Genomic DNA, 12324 nt, shown 5'->3' on the forward strand with positions numbered 1-12324 from the left:
AGAGGAACAGCAGCCTCGCCTCGCCTCGCCTCTCCTCTCAGGGAGAGGCCAGACAGACAGAGACTGCAGAACATGCAGCACCATAGTTGATGCTACTGCACCACCTGCAGGGCCCACACCAAGGTGTGTGTGTGTGTGTGTGTGTGTGTGTGTTGTCTATAAATTAGTTGTGATGCAGATTTCAGGAACGCCCCCCCCCACTGAGCACACGTCTAAAATTGGTTTAACGTTTTTTAGACGTCAAAGCTTAGACATAGACGTCTAATAGCCTATGTAGACGGTCTATACTGTATATAGACCTTCTATTAGACGTCTAATCAGAGTCTAGTCTAAGTTTAGACATCTAAAAAGCTTTCACTTTTACACCAACCTTTGTACCCGTGATCTGTATCCTGAAACTCTTATCGTTGAGTTTCCCAAGTTTGTGCTTCTACTGTTGTTTGTGTTCAAGAATGTTTGTCAAAATGTGAACGCAAATAAATATGCTAAATGCGTGTGCGTGCGTGTGTGTGTGTGCGTGCGTGCGTGGGTGCATGCGTGTGTACAGTATGTATGCGCGTGCGTGTTCATGTGTGTGAACTGTGAGTGTTCCACTGTAGGTGCAGTATATATCGTTGTTGTCGGGTAGAAACCTTGTATGTCCAAAACCATTCGATTTTGTATTTTAAAATGATTTAAACTAGTGAAAAGTGTGCTTGTAGATAGGCAGGGCTTTACTTTAAGAATAAAACGTACACATAAAACTTGGGAGTTGGAGATACGAGGTTTCTGCGCGACAGTGATTTTATATACTTTATATATGGGTGAAAAGCATCTCCTTATTGGAATGCTCTGAACTGCGGCCAAAACACAATCATCACTCAAGAAGATGTTACACCCGGTATGAGGGATAATAAAATTAACATACAAAAGAGCAGAGAAACAGTGCAACCTTGTAGGAGGTGACTGTTTGCATCATGTACAGTATGATACAATAGCCTGCAGCAGTGGTTCTCAACCTTTTCAGGCCACAAACCCCAAAATAATCATATTTTAGGCGTTGTGAGCATGTAGATCGGCTATTTTCAAAATTTCTGCCTCTAATATTTGACAATTTGGCCAATGTTTAATTTGTCATTTTATAGGTATTACAAAGTCCTTAAATTGTCACTTTAGAAATGTGCATTTACACTCTATACACTTACACTTTATGTTGGTTTGTTTACTGTTGAGTGAGAAAACAATGTTGCACATTAAGTTCATCATCTGGGTACCCTCCCCCCAAATATTTTGGCGACCCCCCCTGGGAGTCCCAACCCACAGGTTGAGAACCACTGGCCTACAGTTCAGCAGGTGCAGAAGACCTATATAAATATATACCATAACTACATGTACAGTATCTCATTAACCAACTTGAACCCCATATAGTCCACCAGTGGTCCCTTTTTCATATCAAGGTCCATTCATTATTTAGTATTTGAGCCACGGACCACCATTTGATGAGATTTAGCCTCTCAGACCCCAACACTTTGAATACTTTGGGGAGGCAATTTTTTTTAAACGCATCTGATGTCAGCAAATAGCTGCATGGTACAATGCAGTTTCCTCAACAGAGTAAAGCGAATGTGTTGAGTGACACGCCCTGCAGAGGAGATCAGGAGGGATTCGCAGTCCAGGGGAAAGCTAGCTTCCCCTCCTCCTCCTCCTCCTCCTCCTCCTCCTCCTCCTCCTCCTCCTCTGTTGGTTCCTTGGTTCTGGCTGTGTGTGTAAGATGAGTCTAAAAGGCAGAGAACCATGGCATTAAGGCTGGATGTGGGGAGGCACCGCATCGATGGTGCTGGATTACAACTGCCAGGGGCTTGATTACCGTAATGTGAACGCTCAGCGAGCAGCTGGGCTGCCCAGCTCAGCTAAAACTCAGCTCCGCCACCACCACCACCACCACCGCCACCACCACCATCACCACCATCACCACCACCACCACCACCACCACCACCACCCCGGCCCTGGATGACTGGCACACAGTCAGAGAGAGAGACCACCTCCCCTCCAGTCCCCTCCAGTCCCCTCCTCTCCCCTCGCTCTGCCAGGGCGGACTACACTACACATGCTGCATGCACTCAGATTCTACACTGAGATAACTATTATGCTGCAAGCCGCCCTTGAGGGGGGGACAAATACTAATGAAGATTTGATGGTTTGAAAAAGCAAAATAGAATCCCATTTTGAATGAAAACATTTCGTCAGCACTGTCTGTCCAGCCGAAACCTTGTATCTCCAAGTTTCAAATGTGCACGTTTTTCATAAATTAAAGCCCTGCCTCATCGTATAAGGCTGTTGCACAAAACTAGTGAAAATAGCAGATCTACAAGCACACAACGCCTCGCGTTGTGTTGGACATACAAGGTTTCTATCCGACAACGGCGATTTGTTAGGCCAAGTCCCAATCTGTGAATTGTTTCCTAAACAATGAGCTCAATTAATGCAGAATTATGATGTTTTGTTCATATTTTTCTACGTTCCAGTTGAACAAATCACAGATTGCAGGCTTTAACCTTTGCTTTTATGAAATATCCGAGACCATTAGGGTTTTATGGATGCTTCGGGAACTTCTATGGCTAGTTTGACCGATCCAAATACTGACATCACAATAGCCACACCAGGGGGCCAAGTTATGTGTCCCCGGGGGGGGGACATAACTTACACATAACACATAACACATAACAAACACTGCTCAGATGGGGTTACGTGGCCAAATACATACAGTATCAATTTAGGGGTCCTTGGCACGAAAATGTTTGAACCAGTGATTTATAGAAGTATCAACGCTTTGCAGTGCATATACACTTGATTTTTTTGTTGGTTTCAGTAGGAATTGAGCCTTTATAATGAATTGAACTGAATGAACTTAACCACCACAAAGTGCACAAAGTACACTTGTCCTTAAGGGTCTTCAGCACTTCCACTTTTATTTGCGGTATTCACGACTTCTCTATTTCTTGTTTCCAAAAAAAAGAAAAGAAACTGTTGCTGTTTCGCCATCTTTGTTAACAGGGCGACCGCTGAAACGGAAAAGCCTTTCTGAAACATAATCATGTTGGCAGTGTTGCCATGTCTGCTTATTATAAGAGCCATTGGGCTTGCTTTTTCTTAAGATTTGTTTTGGGGCTTTTATGCCATTATTGATAGGACAGCAGACTGAGGAAACGGGGGGAGAAATGGGGAGCTACATGCGGCAAAGGCCGTCCAGATCGGGAATCGAACCGGCGGCGCCGCCAGGCATACATGCCTATGTGTCAATGCCTAAGTGGTATGCGCCTGGACCAGCAGGCACCCTAGGGCTTGCTTTTCTTTAAAGTAGCTTGTAAATTATTGAGTTGTAGTGCAGGCTTTTTGGTCTTGTTTGCTGTTTAAATCAGTGGTTCTCCAACATTTTCATATCAAGGACCTCCCAAATTAATATGTAGGCCTATTTATTCATGGAACACCGCACCCCATCTAAAAGGATTCAAAAAGCTTTTTTCAAGATTTGTTTGAAAATAGCAGATCTACAAGCCCACAACACGTCGCTTGTGAGCTTGTAGGTTTATAAAGTGCTTGTGTGGCCTACAATAGTGGCTTTCTTTTGGGCTTGTTCATTTTCATTTTCATAGACCCGGTTTGCTTGTTTCTCTCGCAAAATCTGGCAACATGCCTCGGGAGGCCGCCACCACACCAGGCCCATTTCATACATGGTTGGTGACAGACTTCTCATAAGGGATGTTCCTCCGTTGTGTCGGACATGACTCAGTAATAGGGAAGGCTAAAGAGAAACCCCCTCCCCTCACAGCTCTCTGGAAGCTATAACCACAGTTGCACAGTCATCAGGACTCCGGACCCCCATGATTTATGGCCCCTTCAAACAGACAGAAAACGGCTGTCTCCTGTTCAGAGAGAAAAAGCCCAGGAAGGAAATTGCAATAGACAGGGTTTGTCAAAACTGCAAGCTGAAGGGTTACAGCACGATAGCTTGATAAGAGTTTAATTTAATGTAAATCGGGGACATTTCCATTCTGGCGTCAGGTTGTATAGCATAGAGACTTTGTGCTTTACTCATGAGTAGAGATGTCCTATGTATGAGCACAGCCATGCCTCTAGTGATGTGAAAGGCCATTGTAGGCCTTTACTGTAGTTGATACACACACATGCATACACACGCGCACGCGCGCGCGCACGCACACACACACACACACACACACACACACACACACACACACACACACACACACACACACACACACACACACACACACACACACACACACACACACACACACACACACACACACACACACACACACACAGCTACTTGACAAGTAACACTCCCTAAGGTCGAGTAGCGACTGCAGGGTGCCAGCTAATTTGACTATAATTTAGACTTACTTAAAGTAAAAACAAAATGCAAAAAAGAAACACGTCAACATATACTGTATACATATGCATATGAGACATGTTGAGGACAGACATTAATTGACAATAATGATTGACGATATTGCGTGCAGGCGCGTATAATTGCATGTAACAAGCAAAGGCCCTTCAAAGCACACGTGAGGAGGAAAAGGGTAGAGGAGATCTGTACACTTTGTGACTCAACCAAACTGAGTTTCAGGTGTGCTGGACATCAATTGAACTGATCTACCACAACTGAACAGGCTTAACACTAATGTGTGTGTGTGTGTGTGTGTGTGTGTGTGTGTGTGTGTGTGTGTGTGTGTGTGTGTGTGTGTGTGTGTGTGTGTGTGTGTGTGTGTGTGTGTGTGTGTGTGCGCGTGCAATACGTGTTTTAGTTGAAAATCTGTTATTTTTGACATGTGCGTGTCTTACGACTGTCACGCGTTATACCAAGTAAATTAGGCTTAAGTGTCTTTCTCAAGGACACTTCACAGCGGCACAGAAGGACACTTTAGAATAGATGATGTGAGGATTGAATGTGTGCCCTTCATGATCTCTCTGCCGACTAAGCTACAGCTACCGACAGCTTTGATCATTAATAAAAAATCAAGCCTGTCAAAACATATTTTCATATGGTTGCTCGCTATGGGCATCACAGTTTTGCACCATATGGTTGTGTTTTCATCTTATTATGCAAAGGCCAAATAATTGTACAGAATGTCAATATGTCACACTGATCTGTCTGGATTTACAATTTCAATTTACAATTCAGGCACTTAGCAGACGCTCTTAATCCAGAGTGATTTAAACACGGCGTAATAGCCTACATCAAATGCATATAAATAGTCATCTAGGATGACAGGTAAGCCAAGAACCTATCATCAGTATAAACTGTATAATAGCAAAAAAAATCAATAATCTGTACATTGAAACTATAGGATGCCAGGTCTACAAATGACCTGACAAAATAACATGCTTTCTAAATTACATGTATCCTTTGCATAAGCCTGCAAGGTCGTCAATGCTGGGTCAAGTGCAACAGGCTAAGGTGGAGAATTACATACTGCGGTAATTACTGCACCCCCGTATCTATTAATTAAGGTTCGGCGATAAGCCAAAATATTGCAATCATCTTCCCAAAAGTCGCCTCTCCACAGCCTGCCTGCCCGAGTTATACTTCTCCGTACAGCACAGCGGGTCTGGCTTTGAAAGGAGCAGATCTACAAGCTCACAACACATCGCATCCGCGACGCGTTCTGAGCTTTTAGATCTGCACTGTCGGGTTACCATAGTAACGTAGGCTAGCTACTTGGGCTTTTCAGACACAAACAGCTGTGTGAACAAACCAGAAGAGGACGGGTAGTCAGATCGTGTACAGTGATTCTGTAAACTCACGTCACGTCTCAACTCTCAAATCGCAGTGATTGAGTGCTGCTATATACAGGTTTTAGTTACAAAACTTGACAGAAAAGGTTATAAAATCGCCGACGCGCCGCCGGACGGGGCACAACGCGCGACGCGGTGGAAAAAGTAAAATAGTTTCATTTTCGGTTCCGCCAGCAATCCGTATGAATAAAAAAATATATGCCACAACACAAGGTATGTATTAACATCCTTGTGTCGTGTGGATTACAGCGAAAGTTTACGCTGCTCTGTACTCCTCTACGAGGCTTGCCTGTCCAGGCTTTGCACTGCAGGTCTATGTCTCCGAGTGACGTATGTGGCTTCCAAACCTGTGGTACACGGCCCAGAGCGGCATGGAGCGCATGCAGTCCTCACTTCTCCCCTGTTTTAAAACTCGCTTGTTTTCCAATAAAAATATACTTTTTTTTGTCTTTTTTTACCGCGGTAAGCACACTGACGGTACGGCGGTTACCGTCCCCAACCCTAGAACCGGGTTCGGGTTCTTTCTCCCGCCTATGGGATGAACCAGAGGTGAGCTTTTCCACCGAGACCGAGTTGGTTCTGAACCGTAAAAGTTGGTTCTGAACCGTAAAAGTTGGTTCGCGGCCAGTTCCAAGAAAGTTGCCATCCCATAGGCAGGAGAAAGAACCCGAACCAGTGGCCTGAAAAGTGAGATGTTCAAGTACCATTTTAACTCTGTCTGCCCTTTCCATGCTGATATAGGAACTTTTAGTTCTGTTTTCTTCATGTTAAATCCGGACAAATGGACCCCTGGGCACCACTGGACTGATCTGTGCCACAAATCATGAACACAGCGTTCGATGTGAAACTTTGCATGGACACTCTCAGTATACAGTAGGCTAAGGACAAACCAACACCCAAAATCTTTCAAATTGGCATCATGATGGCGCTAAATAAAAACCAAATGTTGGCCAATAACTCTTGAATCTATAACATCAGCCCCTGGATTCCTTGGATCATGGCGCAAATCCTCATAATAGGATTGTGCCAGACTATTTTGCAGGGCCCACGTGGGTAGCCTGGTGGAGATCTGCGCTCCAATGAGTAAATGTTCTTGTAGTCATCATTAGTATTTCATAGGGGGACTGCCCGTAAATCCAACCTCTCACAAGTCCAATTTATAGGGTTAGGGTTAAGTTTAAACCTTTGGCACTTTCAGTCTGCAGTGTGGTAACAATTCCACTCGCTTCTTGAGTCTGAGTTCCAGATAAGGCACTGATGCTTTTTACACCCAGAAAATGCTTTCTAACTGTCCAACGGACTAAGATTACAGCAACCCACCCCACGGTTCAGTTTCTGCCGACATGTGATGTGATATCTTCAATGAGCCGTTAATGTTTTGACACAACTGATTAACTAAGACTCCCCCGATTAAAGCAACGTGCAGGAGGAAGTGGGATTTAGGGGAGAGGCCAATGGGGGTGGCGAGGAGGGGGGGGGGGGGGGGGGGGGTAGTGTCTGTGTGAATGTACATGAATGAGAGAAAGGGGTAGTGGTGGTGGTGGTGGTGGTGTGAAGAGGGTGTTTTGGTGGGTCTCAGAGGATAGCCGTTTGTCTTTCTTAGAAAAGTGAAATTGTGTCAACCCGCCCGCCCCCCCAAGAGGCAGATGAGCAATGTGTTAGGGTCTTGTGGTTGTCAAGGACAGAGTTCTCAGGCTTGCTGGGGTGCTTTTTGACGAATGAGAAGAAAAAAGCCCTGTTTTCCTGGAAGTGACAGTTGTGCCAGTTCAGTTTAAATATTACAGTGTCAAGCAACGTGTACAGTATAAGAAAGACAATGTCTTCAGCAGGGACGGCAGAAGTACTAAATTGTTTTACTTAAGTAAAAGTATCAATACCACAATGTAAAGAATTGTCTGTAAAACGTTGGTATTCAAAATGTACTTCAGTAAAAGTACAAAAGTATTGCCATCAAAAGGTGAAAGTACTCATTGTGCAAAATGTCCCACTTCACAAGTTTTCAAAAATGTTGTGGGCTTGTAGATCAGCTATTTTCAAATAGCCGAAGTATAGCCCATATTAAGTCTGAAGTGGTTAATGTATGTGTTATAATAATAATCTAAATCAAACAAAATATTTGACTCTGAAATGTAATGGAGTAGAAGTTAAAGTATTGCAAATTGTAAATACTCCAGTAAAAAGTGTAGTTTTAGTTAGTTTACACCACTGGGCTTTCAGACAAAACCAAGATAACACCAAGACATGTTCGAAGTTTTGAAAGCAGAAGTTCAAGATCAATATTACTTTGGGTATATTTTGATACAGTGCAGCTGCACACTGGTATTAAACACACTAACATAAATCAATATTCCACTCAAAGTCATAATGGTAGAATATCACTCATGAGCCCTAATCTCAGATACAGCAGAGGAAGGAAGGGAAGTACTACTGGCAGTAGAAATGGAGTGCAGGAAGGTCAATGCCAAGAAAACAAAGGTGCTGACAGTTAACACAGAGGACAAAACCATTGCCACTGTGGACGGGACCTCAGGCCTCAGGCCTGGACTGCTTCGATAGAACACGACCTGAAGGTCTGGAGGTCACATGGGCCTCCTGGGTCACAGAGCAAGTCAGAGAGAGAGAAGGATGAGGCTGGCAGGGCACTGCGTCAGGCAACCAGAACTAGAGGCAAGCATTATGGGAGCCAACTCAGGGCAAGGCCAGGAAAGGCAATAAGCACACCTCGGTATAAAACTATGCCTAACCCTAAACTTATTTCTAAACTTATTCTCAGTAAAACAAATACCAGAGAATTCTTGTATTTGTGTTAAAAAATGTGTGTTTTGCATGTCCCATCCTTTACTGACTCTGGAGTGCAAATCCCTAGCCATTTCAAAATTGGTATGAAAAGTCACCTTCAGGCGGCTGCTATTCGAGACTTGTAAATAGACTAAGCCCCCATGTTGTCGTCCCCCCTTTTCTCCCCTTTTTCTGCTTTTGTAATTGATATTATCCTATGTACTATGTTCTATAATCCATCTGTCTTTCAATGTTATATGAGATACATAAAGTGGTTCCTGTGTAAATAAGCTGTAAAGCTTACTAGGATCTTCTTTTAGTTGACCTTGTGCCAGTGATTTGTGCTGTCATGAAACTGTACTTTTTTCGATTGCAAACTGTTAATAAACTCTTCAATCAATCAATCAATGTTGAAATTGACAGTACAGACGGTATAGACCACACAGTGAATAATGCTTCCTCGTGCAATGCGTGAACCTCAGTCTAGGTTCATGTTGACCTCTGCTTGTACCCTGTCAACATATATTTTCATGTGTGTGTTTGTGTGTGTTTCACACAGTGATATATGGTCCATAGCAGCTGGATCAGACCACGCTGTAACAAGTTACCAACACACACGGCCAACCAGGTGACAGCGTGCCTCCCAAGGCCCCTGAGAGCGCCCGGGGGTCATGAGAAACAGAGATGTTCTGAGGCTACCAAGTGTGACCAACGGCATAATTTACTTCCTCTCAGAAACCTTCTCCACTGGGAAGGACTGTGCGCGTGTGCGTGCGTGCGTGCGTGCGTGCGTGCGTGCGTGCGCGTGTGTGTGTGTCTGTTAGATCCTATGGACATTGGACACTGTTGCCAGATTTTGTGAGAGAACTAAGCAACGAAGTCTATGAAAACAAGCCCAAAAGAAGCAACTATGCCTGTATTAAACATAATTGGCTATTTGAAAATAGCCGATCTTGCAGGCTCACAACGCGCCGCGAAGCAACAAATACAACAATTTGGGGGTCCTTGACGTGAAAATGTCTGGTTTAAACAACATTAGGAAGCAAGTCCAATGTCGCTTATAATAAGCAGAAATGGCAACGCTGATCCTGGATAATCTTGCGCAGACTGTGATGACTATGCTCCCCAGGCCCAACGAATCCCCTAGGTACAGGAGAGTCCCAAGAACTAAAGGTTAAACCTGGCTTGTTAACCATTTTAGTAGGCCTCCCTGCCTACATGCAGTTTGCTGAACTCGTATTGTCTTCTTCAACGGCACCCTGGTTTCCCATTCAGTTTTTACAGTTAGCTATACGCTCACACCTGGGAGCAGAACGGTGTGACCACAGACACAGGCTGCTGAGCAACTCCACAGGAGCAGTATAGGGGCTTATATGTGTGCTTTGCTCAAGGACACAAGGTCATGTACTGTATGTATGTATGATTGATTGAATACTTTCTTAATCAAAAATGTAAACAGAAAGGGAAACAGCACTTGGTACAGTCATTTAAGGCTAAATGGAGAACACTAGAATGTCCTGGGTACTTGTTTCCATTGCTGTACATTGTTTATTCTGTTGATAAGGTGTTGTTCTATCGCTTGGTTTGTTTTTCCGTTTTGAAATGACTGTAAAGCACTTTGTAACTGTGTTTAGAAAAGCACTATGCAAATAAACTGATTATCATTATCGTTGTGGTGCTATGTATTCAACATACATAGCAAGTAGCGAGGTAAAAGTGTAGAGCAGAATAAGTCCAGTTGTTGGAGAAACAATCCCATATTATGTTCTAGATATGATTCCTGCAACAACCCATGAATGTCCTGCCTTCCTTACATCCTCTTGAGGAGTGTCCTTGAACTAAAACAAGTCTACAAATCCCTGTCTGCTCACTCATTGCAAATCATCCTCAGTGTCAGTCCCTCCCAAGTGCTTAAAAACGTAAATGACAGCTTTCCTCGTTCACTTGCCTTGCCCAGACCCCCACCCCCTTTCCTTTGTGGATTCAAACTCATACTCCATCTACTGTTACTGTTACAGGGGCGGCAGTGGCTCAGGAGGTAGAGCCTTGGAATCTGAAGGTTCCTGGTTCGATTCCCGGCTCCTCCTGGATAAGTGTCGAAGTGTCCTTGAGCAAGACACTGAACCCCTAACTGGTACCGCTGAGTATAGGTTGGTGCCTTGTGTGGTTTCCTCCGGTGTGTGAATGAAATACATTGTAAAGCCCTTTGGAGAAAAGTGCTCCATTTACTGTTAAAGTACTGGCATATTTTAACTTAAGTAAAAGTATCAATACCACAATGAGAAATACACTCTGGTGTTCAAAGTAGAACATACTTAAAGGAGCTATAGTCAACTTTTTCTTGAAAAACGGATGCTAAAATAAAAATAATGTTTCGAAAATATTTTATAAAAAAATAAGCTTCATATATGTGTTTCTATTCAAAAATGACCACAAAAAGTGTAAAATAATGATAAAATAATCATTTTGGCCATTGTCAGACCGACACTTTGTTTACATTCTAGTCTATAGACTAAGATGTAAACAAAGTGTCGGCCCTACAATGAAAAAGTTGACTATAGCTCCTTTAAAGTACCAAAAGTAAAAGTACTACTCATTATGCAGTAGGGCATTCACAAATAGTGATTTTTAGTATTCGAATTATTCGACCTCAAAGTAGTCGAATAGTCGAATTTTCGACAGGACTGGCCAAACTGGCCAAACATGCTAACAACGCCTCGCGTTAAGCAAGTAGATCTGCTATTTTCACAATATTTATCTGCAGAACCGAGTCACATTAAATGTAATACCTACAATTCCAAGTGCTTGTCAGGGTTCAAATATGTTTATTTTGGGGTTCACGGCCTAAAAGGTTTTGAGAACCCCTGGTATAGAGCATTAACAAATTCATGCACCAGGGGCATTGACAACTCATTCTTATGACTTCCTATCTCGCCAAGCTTTATAAACTATATATTTTTTAAAGAGAAAACAATAAAAAATAAAAAAATAAGCGAATATTCGACTTCGGTGAACAACGTCGAATAATGACTTTGATATTAGAATATTTGGTGAATGCCCTATTATGCAGTATGTCCCTTTAGTTTGTCATAAAAATGTCAAATCAAAATAGCCGATCTAGAAGCTCAAAATGTGTTGCTTTGTGATGCGCTTGTAGATCGGCGCCAAAGTATATACTGTATAGGCTTACTGTAGAGTTGAAGTGGTTAATGAATGTTTTGTTGCGACCGTAGGTCGCAGTTAACTAAGAAAACCGGCACAACTTGTCCACGTATCCGCGTATCTGCGTATATCTGTAGGTCACGCCTGACACTGTGATTCTATAGGTTTGTCGCTCTGACATCATGCTCTGACATCACTGTGATGTCACACTAACATAATCCCTATTATGCCCATACAGTATATGGAGTTCCCTGATGTCATCAATATTAAGCCCATATCTAACAGGACTTCATATGGGAATGCCCATATATGGAGGCCACATACCGCACTAACGGCTGGTTCTACAGACAGGGATCTCCATATGTCATAGGACTTTCACATAACGAATACCTGAGTAAGCATGTTTGGGCTCTCACAGCATATCTCCATATACAGTACATGGATCTCCATATAAGGGTACCAGGGGTCTCCATATACTGTATGGGTAACTGGTCCGATATACATCACTGGCCAGATGGCGCTGAGGTCATGCTGAGGCGTCTTACTATTAATAATATATTCAGAATCTGCAAAGTAACTAGTAACTAA

Source organism: Nannobrachium achirus (assembly GCF_963921795.1).
Source record: "Nannobrachium achirus genome assembly, chromosome: 21".
Classification (NCBI taxonomy): Eukaryota; Metazoa; Chordata; class Actinopteri; order Myctophiformes; family Myctophidae; genus Nannobrachium; species Nannobrachium achirus.